Raw genomic sequence first — 26,783 nt, 5'->3', positions numbered from 1 at the left:
TCTGTCACCTATGCTGGAGTGCGGTGGCATCATCATACCTCACTGAACCTCAAACTCCTAGGCCTAAGCGACCTTCCTGCCTCTGTCACCTATGCTGGAGTGTGGTGGCATCATCATACCTCACTGAACCTCAAACTCCTAGGCTTAAGCCATCTTCCTGCCTCTGTCACCTATGCTGGAGTGCGGTGGCATCATCATACCTCACTGAACCTCAAACTCCTAGGCCTAAGCGACCTTCCTGCCTCGCCTCCTGAGTAGCTGGGACTATACACGTTCCCAGCATCGCCCCTGGCTGACTCGTCCTGTCTCTGCAAAGACAGGCTGGTCTTTGTTGTTCAGGCCAGTCTCTAACTCCTGGCCTCAAGTGATACTCTCCTGCCTTGGCCTCCCTAAGTGCTGCGATTACAGGCACGAACCACCACGCCTCGCCTCTTCATAATTTTAAAGTGAAGATGAGGAGTCTCACATTTCAGAGTAGTACTGAATGCTGACTATGTCCCAAAGTGAAGAGTGACTGCAAATTAAAATGCCGGGATCAGAAATGCTCACTTGAAAATAATCCTGTTTCAGCGCAATTGCTCATTTTGCTCTTGGAATATGTGGCAGGTCCAGTGACAAGGCATATGGGGGTCTTTTAGGCTGCTGTGGAGGATGATAAAGAGACTGGTGGTGGGAAAAGACATCCCAAACACAATCGTTGGCCTTGCCACCATCTCCCTGGCCCTGCCCCGCTGTTTCACCTATGGGCCCCGGGTCGGTTAAGATGTCACAGGATGGCCAGTCTCCTCCTGGCCTTCCCCCTCACTCTCTGAGTTTCTGAGCACGTCACGGACACCATCCCACCCCACTGCTTTTGTACCCGCCTGTAATGTGTTTCCGCTGAACCTCGACTCGGGGCGGCTCTGCAGTCCTTGGTGTGTTCACGTGCATGTGTGTGTCCCAGGGTTTTCACCCTCCTCGATCCTGCTCCAATGTCTCCTCATCCCTGGGATTTTCCACCTCCTCCAGGAAGAGCCATCGTGATTATTTGTCTTTATGTTTTCCTGTGGGGCCTGTGGGTTACATTTTGTTCTCTCTCTCTCTTTTTTTTTATCATTTGATCATCTCAAAAGTTTTATTAAAAGCATTTGACAAAATTAAACACATTTTCATGATTAAGAATCTGAAATGGTATACATTCAAAAGTATGGATCTCAGCATAATAAGGTCATGTCAACAAGCCCTCAGATCTTATACCCAGTGACAATTACAGTGTTTCCTGGACTGTCAGAACAAGACAAGGAAACCTAATCTGACCACGTTATTCAACATAGAACTAAAAGACTGAGCCCAAGCAATTGGGTAAGACTAAAAGGCATTCAAATCAGAAGTGGAGAAGTAAAATTCTGTTTGCCCATGAGGTACTCTTATATATAAAAACCCTGGCTCGGCGCGTGTGGCTCAAGTGGCTAAGGCGCCAGCCACGTACACCTGAGCTGGAGGGTTCGAATCCAGCCTGGCCCGCCCAACAACGACAGCTGCAACCAAAAAATATCTGGGTGTTGTGGCAGGCACCTGCAGTCCCAGCTACTTGGGAGGCTGAGGCAGGAGACTCGATTGAGCCCAGGAGTTGGAGGTTGCTGTGAGCTGTGATGCCATAGCACTTTACCCAGGGCGACAGCTTGAGGCTCTGTCTCAAAAAAAAACCGTAAAGGTTATCGCAATTTAAAAAGTTACAATAAGCCCATCCAGTAAGGTTGCAGATCAAAAATATCAACGTGGAAAAGTCATTTACATTTCTACACAGTGACAACTTTAAACAATTTTCAGATTAATATGAGGGTAAAAATGATTAGGTTACAATGTTTGCATTTGTTAGGTAAGGTCCCTGTTGTGTTGTGGCTGTCACCCAGGTGTGTCATTCACCATTACATTGTGTCAACTAGGTGAGAACACACTAATCTCCCTTCCCCCGTTTCTCCCTCCTCCCTCTCCCCCAAACTGAGTTAAATTGAGATTTTTCTGTGGGTGTTTCTCTTCTGTGGGTGTGTATTAGTTTTTCTCTCATGTGAAAAACATGGAACGCTTCACGAATTTGAGTGTCATCCTTGCACAGGGGCCATGCTAATTTCTAAATCGTTCCAATTTTAGTATATGTGCTGCTGAAGCGAGTGCCACTTTGTTCCTCTTGATAGGTTTCCCCCTCCCTCAGTGCATGGCACAGCGTATGCCTTAATCACTACACAAATGTCAGTGTTAAAGCCGCTGTTGGTCGAGCCGGCCACTTCCAGGCTGGTGTCTGCTCCTCCTGTTCCTCCCATCCAGTGTGAGAGCTTTACGCAGAGAAAGCCGTTGCTATCCTGGGCTAGGAAAAGTCTCACCCCTCCTTGCTTGTCATCAAAGCCCCCACGTTTCTTCCTGAGCAGGAAGGTTGTTTCTTCTTCCCCTTTTCTTCCTTAGAATACCTTTGTCCATTTTTCTATTCAGATTTCCCCTGCATCAAAATCGAGGTTGATCTTTTGGAGGATCGTTGAAACTCTCCAAGCTAAGCCTCCCAATGTGTCCAAGGCTATGGTTTCCATGTTAAGATAAAAATCTCATTGTGAAAATCTCCTTTTCACAGCGATACCATCTGTTCCTCAAAAATGAGTAAGCCGTCTTTGGGTTGGAAAAAATATCTGTGGTAAAATGAGGTTAAGTTGAGGAGCAGGAGAAAAGAAGATACTGAAGCCACAAGTAGGTGGCCCTGGGCAGCGCTGGCCACTCACAGGACCCCAGGGCTGAGGGTCAGTAACTCTCCAGGGACTTCCCGTCTTACTTGTCATCATCAAGTCCCATCTGTACTAATTCTGTTAATGCTGCCGGCCATCCCATCTCTCAGGACAGCATCGGTGCACATTCCCTTTGTCTCTTTGCCACTGTCCCCTACGTCTTGCTTATCAACCATTCTGAGTTTTGCCTTCTTTTTTGAGACCGAGTCTTACTCTGTTGCCCTGGGTAGAGTGCTATGGCGTGATTGTAGCCCACACCAACCTCAACCTCTTGGGCTCAAGAGATCCTCTTGTTTTAGCCTCCCAAGTAGCTGGAACTACAGGCACCTACCACAACACTTGGCTAACTTTTCTGTTTTTAGTAGAGATAGGGCTTTGCTCTTGCTCAGGCTGGTCTTAAACTCCTGAGCTCAAGGAATCTTTCCACCTCAGCCTCCCAGGGTGCTAGGATTACAGACGTGAGGCACCACGCCTGGCTTGATTTTTGTTTCTTTGTGCATATTGCAAGGGTACATGTCAAATCTATGAAGAGTAGTGTTCTAAATGTCTCACAATAATTACGTGAGGTGAAGGCTATGTTAACCAGTTTGATGAAAGCACTCCAAATTGTATATAAAATCAGCACATTGTGCTCCATAAATGCATTAATGTATACAGTTATGATTTAATAAAACAATTAAGAGGGAAAAAATATCTCTAAGACCCACCCTCACTTTCCCGTGTCCACCACTTTCCCTCCTGGAGGCTGATCTCTTTCCTCTGCCATCAGGTCTGCAACGGTCCTGCACGGGCCAGGCTTCCCCAGAGGCCTCTTTAAGGAGGCCCCTCCTGGGTCAGGGAACTGTGAGCAACTTCCAGACCCTTCAGGGAATGCGTCCTTCTGACTTGGGGTACTTGTTTCCACCCTAAAAGAAAGTCTTTGATGCAGTTTATGGAACCATCTCTAGCTGTAGGTGCAGAGATCATCTTTTCTCCTCTTCACTTTGCCACATCCTACCCTCCATGGAGGGGCTTACACCAGCAGTCGCTGAGGTCCGTTTCTTTGCTTGCATATTGAGAGTGGCTGCCATTGCTCAGACCATCACCATGGTCTGATGGGTTAAAACGCAACCAAACGCCTTTGCAGAATTCACAGAGCAACGTGATCTGTCACATACATTGTAAAGAGCAACACAGGACAAAGCTAAAGCGATTTCTAAGTGCAGGGATACTTTAGCACCAGGCTGTTTTCAAATGACCTCTGGGGATGTTAGCTTTGTCCCCCCAGTTGGCTGCTGTGCGGGGTGGGAGGGGAGGTCTTTGAGTCTCTCACACTGTGGGGGTAGTGGCGTGAAGTCTTTGAGTCTCTCACAGGGTGTTAACTCAGGGCTGGACTCCTGGGGGGTGGAGAGTGATGTCCACTAAACACACATGTTAATGGATTTATTGAGTTAGTCATGTGGTCTATCACAAACATTTATTTACTGCCTACCAGAAAACTCAGGTAGACCTTTACTTCCACCCATACTATACCAAACTTCAGTGAGAGCCACCCAAAGCCTGAAAGGGGACTTTTGACAACCTGAGAACAGGTTTGGCTGCCTTCTGCTCACCTTGAGCGCTGGCCAGGCTCAGGTGCTGGGGCCAGGCAGGGAAGGCACCCTTGCTGCGTGCTATTTGTTCAGTAACAGCCTTCCCGAAGCACAGGTCTGTTGGTGAGAACTCGGCCTTACAAAGTCAACAGAAGGCTTCTGGCTGATTCTCTAGGACACCGAGCTGCCGATGCCCTTAACACAGATCCAGAACTTCCTGTCCCTGGTTCAGTGCTGTCACTGCACAGGCAGCTCTGGTTGGCCTCTGCCTCTCAGCTTGTAGTCTTGGTGAAGCCCCCCCATGGGGGCTTCTTTAAGGGAGGGCTTCTAAACCCCTTTCTATGAGTAACCTCTTCCAGCTGCTTTGTTGAGGATGGGTTTTGCCTATCTGCCTGGCTTTAGCTCCCTGGGCAGACAAGAGGCAGGTGGACAAGGGGACTCAGGGCAAAAGGTGGCTACTGAGGCAAGTTAAGGAACTAGTGGGAATACTTACTGGCAACAGAAATGCAAGTATACTTTCAGTTCCGGTGTGAAAGCCTAGTCCATGATTACATATTTTTATACTTTATCCTAGTAAACATTCTTTAAAAATAAAAAAAGAGGTTCAGCGCCCTAGCTCAGTGAGTAGGGTGCTGGCTACATACACCAAGGTTGGTGGGTTTGAGCCTGGCCTGGGCCTGCTAAACAACAATGACAACTACAACCAAAAAATAGCCGGGTGTTGTGACAGTTGCCTGTAGTCCCAGCTACACAGGAGGCTGAGGCAAGGGAATCGCTTAAGCCCAAGAGTTTGAGGAGCTGTGACGCCATGGCACTCTACCAAGGGTGATAAAGTGAGACTCTGTCTCAAAATAAATAAATAAAAATAAATAAAAAATAAAAAAAGAGAGAGAGAGAGAGAAGTTTGATATCCTTCCTGGAGTTTAGAGTCTATTCGTCTGGGACCTCTGGCTTCAGAACTGTGAGAGGCCTGAAGATTGCTGGCCTTGTCCTGGGAGAGAAAATCTGCTTAAAGCCGAAAGTACGGAGCCACTGGGAGGTTGCAGCCCAACAAGGTAATTCTCCCAGCCGCCAGATGACAAAGGTTGCATTTACACCTGGCCAGAAGGTTTAATCATCTACCATTTCCAAACACAGCAGGCTAACAACCGGCTGGGCTGAAAATCATAAATTAAAAAAAAATCACCAAGAAGAGACAGCACAAGAAGAAGGAGGGAAGAAATGGGTCAGTGTCTTTGCTCCAGAGAATGGGGGGCCCTTAGTGGGGGCCCTGAGTGAGGCCTTTGGGTGGAGACCCTGGGTTGGGCCCCTGGGTGAGGGACCTTTGATGACAGGCTGAGCCAGCATTCTCCAGAGAAACATGAACAGCCCAGTGGCCACGAGCCCCATGAAAAAACGGCCCCCTATAAACCCGGGCTATCCTTACCATGGCTGTGAGAACAGAAGTCTCTGCCATAAAGAGCTTCCCTTGGAGGCTTGCAGAGGGGACTGACCCCTGTTACTACTCTTTTGTACCATTGCGTTCTTGTTAGAAGAGGCCAACCTGTCTTCTTGTCACTGAGTCAGATGGGCTGGTAGAAGCTGCATGCTCCCTACCTTGTGTCAAACTCCCTGGGTTCAAATCTCAGCCCCCCACTTACCATGGCTTTGGGCCAGTAGCCTAAGCTCTCTGTGCCTTGGTTTCCTGTCTATAAAATAGGGACGGAAATAGTTCTTGTCTTATAGCATATTGTCAAGGTTAAATGAGACAAGGTGTCATTGCTGTTAGTTCCCTGGAAAATGCAATTCAGAGAACCAATGGGTAACTTTAGGGAGAGGTTGGTGGTATGATGGTATCTGAGCTTGCTCTGTGCGACCCCAAATGATGATGAAGTTATATCTAGGAGAGACTTGGGGGCCCTGCTATCCACTGAGCAGTGAGTATCTGTATGTTCATTTTTCACATCTTGATCTGATTGCACCATGAAAGCCATAGCACCCCATCGATGAACAGGATCTGCACAATAAAGTCTTTATTGCAGAGGAAAAAATCAATCCTTTAGGTAATTAGCAATAAATATTATTGAATATCTGCTCTGTGCAAGACACTCTGGTCAGTGCAGGGGACAGAAGAGAATTGGATCCAGGCTCTCCTCCCTCAATAAATTTACTATCTTGATAGGGGGACAAGACATACATGTAAATAGATAACCAACAACTCAAGATAACGTGTGTCAAATGCCAAGTGAGTCGTATTGTAAAACAAGTGTGTTGTGTCTTATCTCTTCTACTCACTCCCTGAAGACAGAAACCACATCTGTCTTGCTCCGGATATGGCCTCTGTTCACATCTGCATTCTCGCTGAGACTCACTAGATTTCCTACTGCCCAGATTCTTAGATCTTTACAGCATTATCTCTTTTAAGCTTATAAAGTGGGCTGTAGTGTGCATAAGTCACAGTGATGCACATGCACCTGTCACCACTGTGCCATGCCAGGCATGTGCTGGGAACTCCTTCCCTTGCTGCCCTCTCCACTGCCTAGGACTGTGTTGGGCACAAGGAGTGATAAAATGCACCACTATTCCAGACACGGTGAGCCACTACATAGATCGCCTTAGTTCATCATCTGAAACACCATTGAGGTAGGTGTCACGATGTTCATATTATAAGGGGAAGGAGTCTCAGAGAGACTCAGGACATATGCAGGTTACAGACCGGCAAGGGAGGCTGTTTGAATGGATTCACAAACCAGGAGACTGACCAGACTGGGACAAGTTTGGGGTTCAGAGGACTAGGGTGATGAAGGTCTTCTCCAAGGAACAGTGTGTCCACTAGATTTTATAGGAATTGGGATCGGATAAGCAGGAAATGTGGGAGACTGACAGAAATGAGTTGAGAGAGCTACACAGGAGCCTTGGCAGTGGGCTCACACGAGCAGGCTGGCCGGAGCAAATGATATATGCAAACGGGCAGTGGCTGGAACAATGAGAAAGGTACAATGTAGATTGGGGACAGATCACAAAAGGCCTTATGTCCCAAACAAAGGAGGGTAGCCCCTGAAGAAATAGACTCTGTAGAAATTGGCTGGCCACATCTTGAGTGCTTACGTTTCTGTGTCTCTTTAGCTGAGTCCAAATATTTGATAAGCCTGTTATGGCCTTTAATTTCTTCATGCTGGGTGGCACCTGTGGCTCAGTGGATAAGGTGCCGGCCCCATATACTGAGGGTGGCGGGTTCAAACCCAGCCGCAGCCAAACTGCAACCAAAAAATAGCCAGGCGTTATGGCGGGCGCCTGTAGTCCCAGCTACTCAGGAGGCTGAGGCAAGAGAATTGCCTAAGCCCAGGAGTTGGAGGTTGCTGTGAGCTGTGATGTACCTCGGCACTGTACCAAGGGTTAATAAGTGAGACTCTGTATCAAAAAAAAAAAAAAATTCTTCATGCTATAGTTATAATTAATTATATAACATCTTCACTCATGGCCACTGGAAAATTACACAAAACATTTGTACCATATATCATGGGAAAATGTAAAAGCCTTGCAGAAAAACACCAGTGTCCGCCCTCCTGTCTTTTGTACTTCTGAGTTTAAGGACCACTCCAAAGATGTATGTCCTTATCACTGAGGGTATGCGGCAGGCCATGGGGACCAAGGTATAGGCCCTGTTGTAATGGAACAGGACATCTGGCAACTGCTATGTCCATTCAGGTGCCCTGGCATGCCAGATCCACACCTATTTGTACCACTGCCACTAGTTTGGGTTTCCTGCAGTGTATGACCTTTGACCCATCTTCCTACCACTCTGCTTTTTGTTTTTCCAAAAACAAAAGAGGTGAAGAGGATCATAACGGTTCTACTCGCTTTGCTCACCTGGGTATGGTGATGAATCCGATGGGGTTTGCTGAAGGCCGGTGGGAACCTGGACACCCCACCAGCACCTGTGTTATGACCCCGGGTGGCACCCAGATGCTGGTGGTTTCTCTGTGTGTTCTCATTACAAAGGCAGCATGTCACTCAACACCCAGACCCCTCTCTCTGTCTTACTATAATGAGGACAAACTTAGGGATGGAGGTGGGTGGATGGTGGTGGTGTGGCAGAGGAAATAAGGACACCAAAACTGATGCTTGTTTTTTTGTTGGTGTTTCATATTTTGTTTGCTGTGCTTTCTGGACATTTGGAAAATTAAAAAAAAAAAAAAAAGTAACTTCATTATCTTAAACTATTACTTCAATTAAAAGAGTGAAAAGTTGGCAGATGAAGATGCTGGCATTCAGCATTCTAACTTAGTCTACAACTCTCCTAGTGTGTCACTCTTTTTTTTCACTCATTTTGAGAAAACGCAGTGGCTTTTCCTTCAGCTACTAAAAAGCATTTGTTTAAAGTTCTTTTGCAGCTTGTAGAATCCTCTCTCATTCCTTCTACAACCTCAGAAAAGTAAAATCTAGAGCATAAACGGTGCTAATGGTGGAACTTAGAAGGGAGCACAGACCCTGCAGAAAGCATGTTTGGGATTTTCCTCAAAACTCTGTGTATCTTCCAAATGGATATTTGGAAACCTTTGATTAAGCAAGCCAGCCTTCTTGTTTTCCTGTCCTCTATCAAGATTGAGGCCACCCACTGATATGAATCTGTAAATAGAGTAAATCCTCCCTTTGAACGCGGGTCCCTAACTTGCTATCTTATGAAAATGTTTGGGAGATGACAACATCAGAGGGCTCAGCAGAGTCTAGCATCTGCCCTTTGCTAAGGAGACTTGGGAGGTGCTAGGTCTTTCAGAGAGGAAGGGGACAGCCAGGGAGTTAGAGGACAGAAAAGCTGCCTGCACAGACTCCAACTTCCCTGATCCCTGCCTGCCACCCTGTGTGAATGTTAGGGGTACGGGGTGCTGATTCCACAGAGACCTGGACAGTGTTTCCATAAGCCTTGTGCCTTGGGCAGTGGGAGTGTGGAACACAGAGTTTTTAGAAATACATGTTTCGCAGGCTGGACGCGGTGGCTCCCACCTGTAATCCCAGCGCTCTGGGAGGCTTAGGCTGGTGGATTGTGTGAGCTCAGGAGTTTAAGTCCAGCCTGAGTATGAGTGAGACCCCATCTTTAAAAACAGCCGGGGGTTGTGGTAGGCGCCTGTAGTCTTAGCTACTTGGAAGGCTGAGGCAAGAGGATCACTTGAGCCCAAGAGTTCAAGGTTGGTGTGAGTGACGGCGCCATGGCACTCTACCAAGGGTAGCAGAGTGAGACACTGTCTCACTTCTAAAGTGTGTTTCATTGTCTCATTTCTAAAGCTTTCGTTTTTCTTCCTTCCCTCATTTTCTAGTATTCTATATTTTCTCTCATTTTTTCTTCTACTTTTTTCTTTAAGTGAATCCTTTCTCCTTTTACCTTCAATTTTTCTAACGCCATCTCCTTTTTGTCTATTTCCCAATTTTAATTTTTCTTTATTTCTCTCCATTGAATCATTATCTTTCTTTCCTCTTATTCACTTCTTTCTTGCTGCTCTCCTCACGGGCTGTACATCAGAGAACTTGACCCACAGCACAGCCAGAAACATCAATTATACTCTGTATTACATTTTTTAAAAATAAAGCTTGCCAAGGTTCAGTGCATGTAGCACAGTGGTTACAGCGCCAGCCACATATACCAAGGCTGGCAGGTTCAAACCTAGCCCAGGCCAGATAAACAACAATGAAAGCTGCAACAAAAAATAGCCAGGTATCGTGGCGGGTGCCTGTAGTCCCAGCTACTTGGGAGACTGAGGCAAGAAAATTGTGAAAGCCCAAGTGTTTGAGGTTGCTGTGAGCTGTGACACCATCACACTTTACCAAGGGTGACATAGTGAGACTCTTTCTCAAAAAAAAAAAACAATAAAAATAAAAATAAAAATAAATAAATAAAAATAAAAATAAAGGTTGCCAGGGCTGGGGGCAGTGGTCCATGCCTGTAATCCCAGAGCTTTGCGAAGCTTAGGTGAAAGGATCACTTGAGGCCAGGAATTTGAAACCAGCCTGGGTAACATAGCAAGACCCCACCTCTAAAAAAAAAATAACAGACTGCCAAGCACATTGGCAGATGCCTGCAGTCCCAGCGATTCCTACCGAGGCAGGAGGATCTCCTGAGCCCAGGACTTTGAGGCTGCAGTAAGCTACGATCACACCACTGTACTCTAGCCTGGGTGCAGAGGGAGACCCTATCTCTTAAAAAAAAAAAAAAGAATTTGATTAATTAAATTAAAAAAAAAAAGCCTGCGAGCACAAGAGACTTGGGGAGTTCATGATAGTGCTTGTACCCAGGCCTCTGGTTCTGTTCTAAATTCTGAATTCACACTATGATTTTAACAGCTGCAGATTAAGTAGAGGGGCTATATTTCTAGTCATTGGTACGCTGGGAAGTAGGCAAGGAGTTGGTGAGGAGGTTGTGTTGGAGAAATAAATGAGCCATCATCTTCCTTCCATAATTCAGGCTGATGGGCATTCTTCTCTTTACTCTCCCAGAGTTGCTGAATGAGAAGGGAGGCTTTAAAGCAGTTGCAAATATGCCACAGTTGCAGAAAACTAGGAAATAACCAGGTTCGGGGTTATGAGAGTCTAGAGAAAAGAGGCTGAGCTGAGAACTGTCTGCGTGTCTCCCTAGCTTCTACCTTCAGCCCCTCTGAGGCCCCCATCAACTCCCTGTCTACCTCTATACTTGGGTTAGTGTTCCCAGAAAAGCGGGGACTTTAGCAGAGAGGTTCAGAGATTCGGGCCTCTGGAGAGATACTAGGCTTGAATTCCTGCAAAATAACCTCTCCAAGGCTCAGTTACCTTGACTGAAAATAGGTACAGTGGCACCTGCTTTTAAACTCCATGATCCAAGTCGAATGCTTGAGACCGGGTGACACTAATCAGTGCTGAAGTTGCTGCTGGCACCCTTCCCACTGTCCTTACTCATTAATTGTCCAGAGTTACAGGAGTTAAGGGGGTGAGCTATGTGTGCCCATACGGAGAATCAAAAAACTCAAACCACACTCCAACACACAGCAGGTACCCTGCCACCTGGGCCTACGCCCCACCTGACTTTACCCCTTCAGAGTAAGCCAGAAACTGCATTGTCAATTATTTATTTATTGTGAGAGAGGGGGTCTTGCTGTGCTGCTCAGGCTGGAGTGTAGTGGTGTCATCAGAGGTCACGGCACCCTCTAACTCCTGCCTCAGCCTTCTGATTTGCTAGTACTACAGTTGTGTGCTACCACACACAGCTAATTTTTTTTATATATTTCATTTTATTTTATCTTGAACATAGTAGAGATGGGAGTCTCACTATGTTGCCAAGGCTTATCTTGAACTCTTGGCCTCAAATGATCCTTCCACCTTGGCCTCCCAGAGTGCTAGGATTACAGGTGTGAGCCCAGGAAACTATTTTAAAGGAAGGTGAGAAAAAGTCTTTTACTGTTGTGATAAATGTTAGTCCTTTATATCAGTTATCTACTGCTATGTAATAAATCAACCCCAAATGTAGTGGCCAAAAACAACAGCCATTTTTATTTATCCATGACCCTGTGGGTCAGCATATTGGGGTGGGCTCAGCTGAACAGTTCTGCTGGTCTTGCCTGGGTCAATTGGTAGGATGATCAACCAATCAAGCACATACCAGCTAGGAAAAGGGGTCTCGGATGGCTTTACTCACATGTCTGGTAACTGGTGTTGTCTGTGCACATAGCCTCCTTTGTCAGGTGGTCTCTGATCCTCAAGGAGGCTGGCTTGGGCTTTTCACAAGGTGGCAATGTTCCAGAACCACAGGAGCAGAAGTCAAGCCTCTTGAGCCCAGACTTAGCCGTCACACAGGAGTGTTGCTTCTGTCACAACCTGTGGAAGTCCTCCTTAGCCACAAAGTGTGGGTGAGTAGGCTCTACTGCTTGCTGGGAAACATAGCAGAGTCATATTGCAAATGGATATGCCCATGGGAGAAATTATTGTGTCCATCTTTGCCAATAATCTACCCACATCCACCTCCTGCCATAACAAATCACATCCCCCCTTCATAAGAAAGGCTTATCCCCCCAAAGTGCATCTCATTAGGCATCAGACTTGAAGTCCAGGATGCGGTCCTTAAAATTAGGTCTAGATCTAGATGAAGTTCTGGTAAATCATGAAAAGAACCACAGTAGGTTTAGGGGCAGATGGTACAGGGAACTTAAATTTTTACTTTATAGGGATCTGTCTCATTCTGCTGCTGTACCATGTGAGGACCCCAAGAACCCTGTAGATATTCCCATTCAGAAAGGGGAAGAACTGGAGACTCTTAGCAGTCACCGGTCCATGACAATTCTGAAACCCATCTGAGCATGTGTTTTCAGGTCCCTGTACTTTAAGGGCAGGGAATTTTTCTTTTTTTGAGACAGAGTTTCACTATGTCACCCTCAGTAGAGTGCTATGAGTGGCATCACAGCTCACTGCAACTTCAAGTCCTTGGGTTCAAGGGATTCTCTTGCCTCCACCTCCCAAGTAGGTGGGACTACAGGCGCCTGCCACAATGCCCGGCTATTTCTTTGTTGTAGGTGTTTTAGAAGGTCCAGGCTGGGTTTGAACCCTCTAGCACTGGTGTATGTGGCCAGCGCCCTAACCACTGAGCTACAGGCACTGAGCCAGGGAATTTTTCTTGATTAGGGCCCAGTTTTGTCTCTGGAAGTGGTTTGATAGACCACTGTTCTCTGTGACTCTAGCTTCTGTCCTCCAGGCTTTTGACTCCATGGTCTGAGATTTACTGATACATCCTTCTGTCTAGGAGTTGGCCAGGTTTTCAGATGACTAGCTTCTCGGTCCCAGAAACGTCTTTTCATGATGGACTAAATCTATGTCTTTTAGTCTAATATAGTATAACTCCTTAAAAACTGTGTGGATTTCCAGCAGATCAGAATATACTCCACTCCAGGAGATAGAACTCTTCTGCTTTGGGGCAGTGAGTCCTCACGGAGGGCGACTCATGTGACTGCATCTATAGGAAAATGCCTTTAAGATGTATAGAGCTCTTTCACCCGTTGAGATGCTCTCCTGGGCTTTCTGTGGTATTGACAGATGGTTTCCAAAGCCACGTCTTTGGTTTTATCTTTTCCTGAAGCCGTTTCTTTCTCCAGAATATTTTACCAACTAGGGAGGCTTGGCTATGAAAAATGGTTGTGGTTTTCGGTCAAACACATACTGGGCCTTCTGTAGTCCCTCCAAATTCAACTTGCAAACTGAGTACTCCCTCCTTTACTTTATCTGTCTCTTTTCAAAACAGAAAGCTCCTTACTCAGATCCCCTTATTAGATACGTTTTCTAAGTTACTGCAGGCCACATTTTGCCAATTGGTAGCAGTTTCCTCACTGCCTTTTCAGCTTCCACTAACGATTTACTTCTATCATCTTTCCAGGCTTTGGCCTCCACCTGGTCCCAAAGCTGCCATTTGTTTTAAGTTATTCACAGGAGCACCCTTCTTCTAGTACCAATTTCTACCTCAGTTGTTTATTGCTGCATTACAAACCTTCCTGAAATGCAGCGACTTTAACCCTTTAGCTGGGCTTGGTGGCACATGCTTATAATCCTGGCTACCCAGAAGGCTGAGGCAGGAAGATCCCTTGATGGTCTCAGTTTGGACAGTTCTGTTGGTCTCATCTAGGGTCACACACGTCACTGGCAGGCAGGTGGCAGATAGACTGGGACTGGTGGAGCTTATGGCCTCACTCATGTGCCTGGGATAGGTAGTGGCTGTCAGCTGAACCCTTCTTTCCACATGGCCTCTCATCCTTGAAGCAGCTATCTTGGGCTTCTTTAGACGGGCAACATTGCAAAAGGGCAAGGGTGGAATCTGGAAGGCATCTTGAGGGCCAGGCTCAGGAGTCTGACAATGCAATTTTTTTTTTTTTTTGAGACAGAGTCTCAAGCTGTTGCCCTGAGTAGAGTGGCATGGGATCACATCTCATAGCAACCTCAAACTCTTGGTTATAAGAGATTCTTTTGTCTCAGCCTCCCAAGTAGCTGGGACTACAGGCAACCACCACAATGCATGCTTATTTTTTTTGTTGTTGTTGCAGTTGTCATTGTTCTTTTTAGCTGGCCTGGGCTGGGTGCGAACCTGCCAACCTCAGTGTATGTGGCTGGCGCTCTACCCACTGAGCTACGGGCACCACCAGACAATGTAATTTTTTTTTTTTGCAGTTTTTGGTCGGGGCTGGGTTTGAACCCACTACCTCCGGCATATGGGGCCTGCGCCCTACTACTCTTTTGAACCACAGAGAAATTACAGACAATGTAATTTTTAATGTATCCTGTGGATCAAAGTAAGTCCCAAGGCCAGCTCAGATTCAAGGATAGAGAAATAGACGTCACCTTTCAGTGGGAGGAGTGGTAAAGTCATATTAGAAAGGGGTAGGGTATCTGAACAGGGATGGGAGGAATTATCTCAGCCATTTTTGCAAGCAGTCTGCCAATGTCATAGTCCTGAACATAATAATTAGACTTGTGGGGGCCCTATCTCCCCACAATTTTAATAATATGTAGCACAGAAAATATTACTCTTCCTTCTATTTTTTCAATATTTTATTGTGATAAAGCAAACATAACATTTATCGTATCTCCTCATGTTTATCAACCTGTTACTATACCATCAGTGTAATCAGTGTGCACCCCGTGGTGTAAGGGCTGGCACCCCCTTACTCGAGCTTCCTCCATCACCCCTCCTTATTCAGTTAACTATTGGTTGTCCAGATTAAAAGCATTCAGGCTTCAACTCAATGCCCGAACCCCTCTTTGTGTCTCCCTATTCCACACCTTTTTCATGAAAAGTCAATAAAAAGGTGAGGCTTTGCCCTGGTAAATCCTGCAGGCTACTTTATCATAAGATTCCACACACACAAGTCACTGTTTAACTTCCTGGGTATTTTATTTTACCATCCGCTGACTTAGTCATTTCCAGCATCCTGGGAATAAAGTGGAAAGTGGGTCAGAATTATATCCCTCTCAGCCTCCCAAGTAGCTGGGACTACAGGCACCTGCCACAATGCCTGGCTATTTTTTTTATTGTTGTTGTCACTGTTATTTAGCAGGCCCGGCCAGGTTTGAACCCATCAGCCCTGGTGTATGTGGCCCGCACCCTAACCACTGAGCTACGGGCGCCAAGCCCAGAAACCCAGCTGTTCTTTACTCCCTTTGTGTCTCCCATTTGAGCTACAATATGAATAAAATGTTGTATTCAAGAATTGCTGGCTCAGCGCCCATAGCACAGTGGTTATGGCGCCGGCCACATATATTGAGGCTGGTGGGTTTGAACCCAGCCGGGGCCAGCCCAACAATGACAATTGCAACAAAAAATAGCCCAGTGTGTGTCAGGCGCCTACAGTTCCAGCTACTTGGGAGGCTGAGGCAAGAGAATTGCTTAAGCCCAGGAGTGTGAGGTTGCTGTGAGCTGTGACACCACAGCACTCTCCTGAGGAGGACGTGGTGAGACTGTCTCAAAAAAAAAAAAAAAAAAAAGAAAAGAAAAAAAAATAATTGCTTGAACATTTAATGGGTATTCTCATAGTTACAAAGCTGTTCCCCCAAGGGATTTTTTGTATAACTGGTTTACACTTTGAAGCCTTTTAAGGTATAAAAATAATCATAATTGAAAATACTGTATTTATAAGAAAATCCTCTCTCGCTGGGCATGGTGGCTCATTCCTGTAAGTAATCCTAGCACTCTGGGAGGTCCAGGTAGGTGGATAGCTTGAGCTCATGAGTTTGAGACCAGCCTGAGCAAAAGCGAGACCCTGTCTGCACTAACGAATAGAAAAACCAAGAGAAGAGGATCGTGTAAGCCCAAGAGTTTGAGGTTGCTGTGAGCTATGATGCCATGGCACTCTACCCAGGGTAACGGCTTGAGACTCTGTCTCAAAAAAAAAAAAAAGAAAAGAAAAGAAAATCCTCTCTTATAAAGATTAAATAATTCTAACCCTTAGAAGAAATCAGACATCATTAGGAAATTGGGAGCATTATAGGGACACCATGCAAAAGTTGTCTTGTCTTGATAAATTAAACTTTTTTGCAATTTTCCTCCAAAAAATTAAACAAAAACAAAGAAAGAACCCCCCTAATATTTTCCACGCAAAATAGCCTCCATAATGCTGTTTTTCTGTGCACCCTGCCTGTCCTTGGTCCACATTCCCAGCTGCTTTTTAAGATCCAAATGTCTGTTTACTCCCAGAAGAAACAAGCAAAAGGAAACAGTGAAGGGCACCTCTTTCAACAGTGACCTTCATGTACATTTTGGCTCATTTAGTTTTTCTTTTTTAATTAAGAAGCTACTGGACACCCAAACTCAAAAAGGAGCTCTGGAGGAGGCAACAGGAATGAGAACAATCTGGAAACAGCCCTTGTGGCACTTCTAACAAGCAGCCTCCCAACTGTACAAAGCAAAGCCGCTGTAATCTGAACAGGCCTTGATTTAGAGCCTAACGCCCAGACAGTAGTGTGGTGTGTAAGAGGCAACCCAGTCAGTGTTCAGGGAAAGTCCGCTCACCGGAGCCACATTGCTTGGCTTGGAATCTGGCAACATCACTTCCCAGCTCTGTGACTTTGGGCAGGTTGCCTAACTTCCCTGTGCCTGAGTTTCTTCGTTTACAAAGTAAAATAATAATAGTCCCTCTCTCTCTGGGCTGTTGTGAGGATTCAGTGATCGAAGCATGCTTGGTACTCAAAAATGTTATATGTGTTTAAGAAATTAAGAATACGAGGAATTTTTCTCCTCTTTCTTTTTTCTTTTTTTTTTTGAGGCAGTGTCTTGCCTTGTTGACCAGGCAAGATTGCTGGGGTGTCAGCCTAGCTCACAGCAACCTCAAACTCCTGGGTTCAAGTGATCCTCCTGTGTCAGCCTCCCAAATAGCTGGGACTACAGGTGCCCACCACAACACCTGGCTAATTTTTCTATTATTATTATTTTTTGTTTGTTTTTAGTAGAGCTCCATCTTACTTTTGCTCAGGCTGGTCTTGAATTCCTGAGCTCAAGAGATCCTCCTGCCTCAGCCTCTTAGAGTGCTAGGATTACAGGCATGAGCCACCACCCAACCTGAGTGGGAAAAATTTTTAAAAATCTCTTTGGTGGATCTGTGCATACAAAGGAATGTTAACACATTAAACTATCCCATGAACTTGAAAGGGTTTTGTGAAGAGGGCCTTTGTTTCCCAGTGACGTTCTTGTTGAGAAACTTTGTTTGAGGCTTAAGATGGAACTATATAATTCTTATAATATATCTAATATATGATATCTTAGGACGCTCTTTTTTTTTTTTTTTTTTTTTTGAGACAGAGTCTCAAGCTGTTGCCCTGGGTAGAGTGCCGTGGTATCATCATAGCTCACAACAACCTCTAACTCTTGGGCTCAAGCGATCCTCCTGCCTCAGATTTTTCTATTTTTGGTAGAGAATGGGTCTCACTCTGGCTTAGGCTGCTCTGAAACCATGAGCTCAAGCAATCCACCTTCCTCGACCTCCCAGAGTGTTAGGATTGCAGGCATGTGCTGCTGCCACCCCCGGCCAGGACCCTGCTTGAGGAAAGAGCCCCTGTTACTATTTTGCCTTAGACATTTCTGTCTTACTCCCACTGGATTTAGTGTTTAAGCACAAGGGCTCTGGAAGAAGGTAAAACTCTGTAACTTGTGAATGGGTTTCGGTTTCCTCATCTGTAAAATGGTGTGGGGTCTAATGTGAGAATGAGAAAAGATGAGCAAGTAAAGCACTTAGCATTTGTATCAATAAAACTTATTATTTCTATTATTATTATTATTAGAAAAAATTTCCCTAATCCCAGATTATATATTATGAAGACTGAGGCTTTGTGAAAATGGGGACTTTATCTGGCTCGCAGGTTCCTACAGTGGTTATTTACCATAATCAGCAAGGGATAGTTGTTGATAATATAATAGTTATTGATGCCAGAATTTCTGGAAGTTTTTTGGAGGACCAAAATAATAACAAGAAAAATCCTGGCCTGGAACATTCCGGAAGATCCATTCTGAGGCCAAAAGAGAGTGTTCTATATCCGAAATGTTCTCTGGTCAAGAGTCCCATTTTTGACTTTGCCACTGAGTCACCGGGAAACTCGTCTGCCTTCTTTTGGATCCCAGTTTCCTCATTTAAAAATAGAGAAGTTATCTTAAAGGTCCTCTTTACCTCGGAGAAGCTTGGGAAGACCCACAGGTCTCAGATGGAACCGGTTCCAGCTGGGCCATCCATCTACTCACTACTAGAAAGGAAACCAAACAGAGCCGAGATAAGAAATTCCCTTTCAACAAATGTCTTGTTATTATGCTGATTTTCAGCCACGTAATCAGTCTGAAAGCAAATCCCATCTCAATGGAATTTATAAAAGGATTAGGAAATGGAGAAAACAGAGGCACATTAGCAAACCTATTTGATTTAATTTAAGCCCATTTCCCTTCATCCTTCCCTATTTTTTAAACTAACTGAAGCAGGCCGAGAGCACAAACAATTCACGGGCGCTCATGCCTGTGTTTAATTTTCTCCGTTTCTGGCTGTAGAGCAACCAGCTTTTAAGGAACTCATTCTTCAGTCAGGACACTGAAGGGAGAGAAACAAAGACTCGTTGGGAGTGGCCCGGAGATGAGCAGCACCAGGAAAAGCCTAACTTGGTGGCCTCTTTCCATTTCAATCCAGAAAAAGGACGCCTGTCTCTTTGGCTTGATGTCTACCATTTTCGGCCTTGCTGTCTTGTTTCCTTGCTGTGGGTGACTGCGGGTTCCATGTAACTATGTTGTAATTGAGTAGGATTAAATGAAATCCCACTCAATCTGATTAGCGTTAGATCAGTTAGGACAACTTCATGGAGTGTGTAGATTAAATATTTTAAACAGTGCTGCTGTCAATTTATTAATGTTAGACACATCCAAATCTCCCTAGAATCGGGCCTGTACAAAATAAGGCACCTTTGATGGGAACAATGTCTAGGTTTTTCTCTTCAATGCTTTGTTTTAACTTTATAGAATGCAAGAAGTTAGGCAATTCATTAATTTTACAATGGTGCAGACACTTGTGTAGCCCTCATGGTATCTGAGCACCCCCACATGCACAAAATAAGTGTATTCTTTTTTTTTCTTTTTTTGAGACAGAGTCTTACTTTGTCACCCTTGGTAGAGGGCTGTGGCCTCATAGCTCACAGCAACCTCAAACTCTTGGGCATAAGCAATTCCTTGCCTCATCCTCCCAAGTAGCTGGGTTATAGGCTTCTGCCACAACGCCCAGCTATTTTCAGAGACGGGGTCTTGCTTTTGTTCAGGCTGGTCTTGAACTCCTCAGCTCAAGCAATCCTCCTGTCTTGGCTTTCCAAGAGCTAGGAATACAGGAGTGAGCCACCATGTCTGGCCAATCGTCACTACTTTAAAATGAATAAATGGGCTTGGCGCCTGTGGCTCAAGTGGCTAAGGCGCCAGCCACATACACCTAAGGTGGTGGGTTCAAATCCAGCCCGGACCTGCCAAACAACAATGATGGCTGCAACCAAAAAAAAAAAAAAAAAATATATATATATATATATAGCCAGGCATTGTGGTGGGTGTCTGTGGTCCCACCTGCTTGGGAGGCGGAGGCAAGAGACTCACTTGAGCCCAGGAGTTGGAGGTTGCTGTGAGCTGTGATGCCACAGCACTCTACCCAGGGGGGCAGCTTGAGGCTCTGTCTCAAAAAAAAAGAAAATGAATAAATGGACACTGGAAGTTTTGAGTTTTGGTGGCTTTCCTGAGGTTTCCTGCTGCTCAGAGGGAGGCCACAGTGGACGCAGCACTTGGTCCTGGCTCCCAGGACAAGTCTAAGTTGTTCTGCTTCCGCACCATGCCAAGTCTCCTGGGGATCCATCCTGAGCCTCAAAACTGTCACTCCACTCCCTGCCATGGCTCCTCTGACAACCTCATTAAAGAGCTCACCGTAGGATATTTCAGAGCTGGCTTGCCTGCCGGCATCCCCTCTAAGTTTGTGAACTTGAGGGTGGAGACTGTTTCTATCTTTGTTTTGCTAATAGAATAGTATCTGACACGTGTGGGTACTCAGTGTCTTACACATATGGGCATTTAGTGTTTGTCAATGAATAAATAAACAAATTCACCTCAGCAGGTAGATTCAAAAACTTACAAAATATTTTACAGATACTGCAGTTTTTGAATTTAAGCATTTCAGTGTAAATTAGAATTTTGACTGTTCCTGATAAGGAGAATTAAGGAGGTTTGTACCAAAAAACCATTCATTTTTCCTTAGACAAACGTTGTCTGTTCACTCCCATCTAAGTCTCGGAATCTTATCAACCAACAAATATTTGAGTATCTACTATGTACAAGGCGCTGTGTTAGGCTCTGCAGACAAGTGAAAGGTATACAAGAGGTGAACCCTCCTCTCAAGGGATTTATAGCTTTGGGGCAAGACTAACTATTCTTTGTCTACTCAAAGGTTTCTCCGTGGAGTTTATAATACAAACGGTAGTTGTAGGTGTGGGAAGAATCACGGCAGAGTGACCATGAAGCTTTTCAGCAAGTCATCGGATTGTCCTTTCAGCGTCTTATATTTCAAGCCCCTCAACTATGATTGGTTAGGGAGATGAGCATGTCCTTTAGAAGTTAATTCTCCTGATAAATAAAAGGGACACCGCAGAAGCCTACGTGTCACAAAATGCAGGGCACAGAGAAGTGTGGGGAATAGTAACCCTTTCATCTTCAAGGCGAGAAAAAATATTGCATGGTCCAAGACAAACAAGCCATAAATTTCAAGCTTGAGCCCCACCAGAGCTGCCTCCTAAACACAGCGCAAATCAAGGCTGTCAGGACTGACTCACTCACGAGTCACACAACATGAAAGAGGAGGAGATCTCTGCAGCCAGTGTCAGCCCTCGAGCCTCTGAGGGCTGGTCCTGTCTCTTGTGAATCCAGCTTACACTCTCCTGGGCTCCAGTGTCAGGTCAGGATGTGACAACGTGAAAAAAACAGTGGCAGCAGCCAAGACCACCTTACAAACCAGAGGGAGCAGGGTCCTCCTGGAGCCAGAACTGTTAGTTGTAAAACTCTCAGAGCCAGCCAGATGGAAGAGAGCAGATTTCTTTGGGGTTCTGTTGTTTATACTTAAGTGTTTGGTCTTAGCAGACCAACATGGGCCTGTAACGGCCTTGTCATTAGAGATTACAAAGAGAATTACTTTGGTGTAGCCAGACACATCTTCTGTTTCTCTTTATTTTCTTTTTTAATATCTTAACTTTTTTATTTGAACAGTATCCGAAATTACATATGCTAGTTTTGCAGACTCAGCTGCTATTTATACTTTAAACAGTGAAAGCAAATAATTATTAAATACTACATTTGTTCTAAATGTGATGACCTTGTGAGCTGGGTGCTATTATTATTGCCATTCCCATTTTACAGATGGGAAAACTGAGACCCTGAGAAATTGAATACTGCTAGTAAGTAAGTGGTGAAGCTGGGATTTGAACCCAGACCCTATATCTGCAGAATCTATCTGCATAAGGACTAAGTTGTAGTGGCTCTCAGTAGGTTGGAGGGGCATATTTAATACACACAAAAAAGGGAAAACCAAACCATGTGGGGGAAAATTGTTTCCAAAAGTATACTTGGAGACTCAGATTCTGAGTGCACAAGGTCAAAGGGAGCATGGTCCCATTCTTATTCTACCTGTTGCAGTCCAAGATATTGGAGGGAAGAGGGCAGCCTGCTCCCCCAACCTCATGTCCACAGCTGCAGCTGCCCTGAGGGGGACTGAGAGGACACTGGGGTGTGGGGTGTGGTATGTGTGTGTGTGTGTGTGGCGGGGGGAACAGAGGTGACTGAGGTGTCAAACACTGGGGAAGAAACAAGTCAACATTGATGAGTATAAACTACGAATTCTGTCCAGAATTTATAAGCCAAGAACGTGATATAGATGTACCAACATTTATTCAAAAAAGCACAGCATTGGTTTAAACAGTGAGAAATAAAAAAAAAAAAGAAAGAAATAAAAAAAATAAACAGTGAGAAATGGAACAAGGCCTCTAGAGTTGCTGTATCATTAAAGTAGATTAACAATTTGTAAGCAAAATTGGCTGGGCACAGTGGCTCACGCCTGTAATCCCAGTACTTCGGAAGGCTGAGCCCAGGGTGTTGCCTAAACTCATGGGTTTGAAACCAGCATGAGTAAGAGACCATGTATCTAAAAATAGCTGGGTGTTGTGGCGAGTACCTGTAGTCCCAGCACTTGGAAGGCTGAGGCAAGAGAATCACTTAAGCCCAAGAATTTGAGGTTGCTGTGAGCTGTGATGCCCCTGCACTCTATCGAGGGTGACAAAGTGAGAGACTGTCTCAAAAAAAAAAATGTAAGTAAAGCAGTGTGACATATTTTATAAGGGTGCATTTGTATTTTTGGACATGGGGGCCATGGAAGGAAAAGGAATAGGAACAGGGATCTGGAAAAAAGTAAAATAAGAGAAGAGAAAAACACAGTCTTGGCTCAGTGCCTGTAGCTCATCCAGCTTGGGTGCCAGCCACATACACCGGAGCTGGCGGGTTTGAATCCAGCCCAGGCCTGCCAAATAATAATGACAACTACAACCAAAAAATAGCTGGGCCTTTTGGTGGGCACCTGTAGTCCAGCTACTTGGGAGGCTGAGGCAAGAGAATCGCTTAAGCCCAAGAGTTTGAGGTTGCTGTGAGCTGTGATGCTACGGCACTCCACCTAGGGTGACAGCTTGAGAAACAAACAAACAAACAAAAAAACACAGTCTGGAAGTGACACAGTCTCCACTGGGAATGTGGATGGTAAATTGTTAAATACTATGTCATTTGTTGATTCATTCACTTATTCACCTAACAAATACAGTATCACATGGCCAAGGGGCCGAGGATCATCATATAGGAGAAAGTGCAAAGCTCTAGGATGGGACGGGCTGGCGTTGTGTCCTCGGTTCCACACACTGCTGGGGAGCCTTGGGTAGCCTCTCTAAGACTAAAGTGGGAATAACGTCTGATTCCCGGGGCTGACGTGAATAAAGTATGCAAAGCTCACACAGTACACAGAGCGAGCCCTAAACAGTAACTTCTATCTCTGCTATACCAGTGATCAAAACAAACAAAATTCCCTGCGTTCTGATGGAAGAGTAACCTGAAACAAGTGAGTGTTCACAGAAGTGTAATTATTAAAATGAGTGCTGCAAAGGGAAAAGGGTGCTATGAGAACCTTTAAAAAATTCTGTGCTTATTCTGGGAAATTTTGCGATGTTAGGATCCTGAATAACTGAAAGTTGAGTTAAGGAGCCAAATCGTGAGTGCTAAGGTAACAGTGACGCCCTTAGCACTGGCAGGAGAGAGAACACCCCAGGTAGCAAAGGGACACTAAGGGCCTCAGGTCAGAGGTCTTGGGGAGCTGATGGAGGTGACCTTGGGGCCACCTTGGGCTAGCCTGTGGGCTGGTGGAAGGGATGGAGGCCAGAGTGAGTCCAGCCCCCTTCACCCCATGCCCCCTGCGATAAATGATGAACGTGAGGCCCTCCTGCCCTCACACTACACACTTCTGATCTACTCCCCAGCTGGGCTGGCCCTGGGCTATCTTCTGTGGATCTCCGTTAGCGGAGATGTTATTACAGCTTTTCTTTCTGTGATTTATATGGACCTCAATAGGCACTTATTTTCATTTCCCACATATAGAATGATTGTACTCTGTTTTTCAAGCTATAGCTGCCACTCCCCGGAAATTCTGGACCTCCCCTCCCCACCACTGTCCACCCCTAGCTTCAGGCCCTGATTTCCCCAAACCATCCAATGCAAAATAAGTAGTGCGGAAATCAGTAGTGCGGGTGGGGGAGATAAGCTCCTCTGGAAGGTAGGTTAGGGCCAGATAACAGAGGGCCTTAAACGTTTCCATGGGTACTGCCCCCACCTGAGGCACACATTCTTTTTCCATGAGGTGGGCAGAGTGGGGCCGTTTAGGGCACAGGGAGTGGAGTGAACACATCCTTGTGGGACCTTCTTCAGCTTGGTTCTTGCTGGGTTGGGGAACGGTCACTTGATGTATTAAAAAACTTGGTTTGATTCCCCTCAAGGCTGGAGAGCTGGGTTTTCCATGTCTCTGAGCCCACTAGCTTTCCTTATCCCAGAAACCCACGGAAAAGGATTCTCTTCCCATTCTGCAACTCCCTGAACTCCACTCGTTTAGGAGGAGCTCAGTATATTGTCTTTAGTTCTAACTTGGGATCTCCGGGTAATACTGGGGGTGAGAGTGAGGGCAGGTCTCTAAGCCATTTTATTATTCCCCCACCTCCGGAAAGAATGCACCGAAGACACTCGCATTTATTTTAAAGCAAATGACAAAGACCCCGTAAACCAGCTTTTCTTTTTAAACCCGAGCTTACCATTACATATTTAAACAACTGTCAAAACTTGCTAAGATGCCAGCCTTCACGCACCGCGAGAAAACATCCTCAATTTATAGTAAACCAGAAATGTATTGCCATTAATGTGTCAATATCTTTCACTACTAAATACTGAAAAAAACTGAAATTATTTCTGTAGAGGATTCATCCTGCAGTGTTAACTTCACAGCAGGCTGACGCTACTTGGCTCACGTTTCAGACACAGGGGAAAAGCAGGTCCATGCTGGTGTTAGTGCACGCTCTTGTTCTACCACTACTGAGGAGTCAGGGCTTACCTGGAGGACGTTTAATAAAAAAACAAAGTGCATGGGTAGCACCTGTGGCTCAGTGAGTAGGGCGCTGGCCCCATATACCGAGGGTGGTGGGTTCAAACATGCCAACAAAAAACTAGCTGGGTGTTGGGGTGGGCGCCTGTAGTTCCAGCTACTTGGGAGGCTGAGACAAAAGAATCGCCTAAGCCCAAGAGCTGGAGGTTGCTGTGAGCTGTGATGCCACGACACTCTACTGAGGGTGACAAAATGAGACTCTGTCTCTGGAAAAAAAAATAAAGCAAAGTGCATACAGAAATTTACAACAATTTTAAAGACAAATAAACGGTCCTATACTGTGGTCCCAGCAATAAACTCAAAAGTTTATGACAAATATGGCTCTGATGAGCGGTTTATAAATACTCAGATTAGGTACAGTGATACTGAAAGTCAAGTTCACTTGAAATCTTCAAAAAAAGTTCCTGTTAACCCTCAAACAGTGTTCGTTACAGTTAACATCTCTGTTAAACGCGTATGTGCGTTGAGTCACCTGTTGTCCAAGCACAGTGGCCCCTTACCTTTATTGTCAGGGACTTGAGCTGGATGGCTTCCTCAACTTCCGCTCTTTCTTGACCATTCTCCATGATTCTCTTTCTGCCATTAACTAATTTTGTAGAAGTCAATATGGACTTGAAGTTGCTCACCCCACTACCACCAAATGATGTGGAAGAGAATGAAGTGAGCCCCCCATGACCTAGTAACCCGAATGAAGAAAATCCTGCAGGAAATCCCACAGAAAATCTGTATCAAAAGAAGAAAATCCACTTCCAAAAGGCGGAAATCCATTGAAGGCAGAGAAAAATGACCCTGTTCTTCAGTTTCTGCTTCCTCGGAGACCCTTCTGATTCCCAATAAAATCTTCAATGGATCTTCAAAGAAGTCAAACGAAAATGGGTCCCTTCCACCAAAAATTCCCTGAAGACGTCATCTGGGTCACAGAATGTGAGGCCAAACTCAATGGACTGTCAAAATGACTTCTACCTCCTCCACCAGTTAATCCCTTTTTGCTGTATTTGTCATAGATGTCCCGCCATTTAGGATCTAACGACACCTCACACACCTCAGCTACTTGTTCAAATTTTCTCTCTCCTTCTTTATTCTCAGGGTTTTTCCTGGGTGCCACTTTAGTGCCAGTTTTCGCTATACCTTTCTAATATCCTCGGCTGAGGCTTATCTCTGCACGCCCAGAACTTCATAGTAATCCACCATGTTTTAAATGATTGTTGGAACAGGTCGGAGGATGCCGACAGTGGGAAGGAGGCAGGGCTTCTCACGGTTCCAGTAGGGCTGTGCTGGTGATGGTGGATGGTCCTCACACGTTCTTTTCTCTCTAAGCCATTTTAATATTACAAGTGGCAAAACAAGATCAATGCTTGACCTGAAATGAGATGCACAAGTTAAAGAAACTCAGGTCCTTTGCTTTGAGCTCAAATTGTGTCTCATGTAGTGATACTTCTCTGATATCAAAGATGTATTACTTAATAAATGCAGGGTGTTTGATAGATAGGGATTTTTTAGTACATGAAGTGTGGAATAATACTAATGATGAGGGGGGATCATTCTTGTGGTTCCCCCCATGTGCATGGTATTTGGAAATAAATCTTTCTCTTATTAATCTACCATAAGGATAGGTAGTGTTCAGTCTGTGTTCTAAAATGTTTTTTGGGCTCGGCGCCTATAGCTCAACCGGCTAAGGTGCCAGCCACGTACACCTAAGGTGGCGGGTTCGAATCCCCAGCCCGGACCCGCCAAACAACGATGGCTGCAACCAAAAAATA

General features: G+C 45.3%; 1 non-coding gene and 1 pseudogene across 1 annotated transcript; both read right to left on the bottom strand.

Moving 5' to 3' along the window:
• LOC100963904 overlaps window positions 1-26,214 on the bottom strand; it is a 119,878-nt pseudogene extending 93,664 nt beyond the window's left edge.
• LOC111723558 lies at window positions 2,051-2,154 on the bottom strand. Its single transcript, XR_002772078.1, has one exon. It is a non-coding gene; the product is annotated as a U6 spliceosomal RNA (small nuclear RNA).
• Window positions 26,215-26,783: the final 569 nt, after the last annotated feature.

The sequence above is a fragment of the Otolemur garnettii genome, unplaced genomic scaffold, assembly GCF_000181295.1.
Source record: "Otolemur garnettii isolate 467f Iridium unplaced genomic scaffold, OtoGar3 scaffold00012, whole genome shotgun sequence".
Classification (NCBI taxonomy): Eukaryota; Metazoa; Chordata; class Mammalia; order Primates; family Galagidae; genus Otolemur; species Otolemur garnettii.
This window is presented reverse-complemented; position numbering and strand designations above follow the sequence as displayed.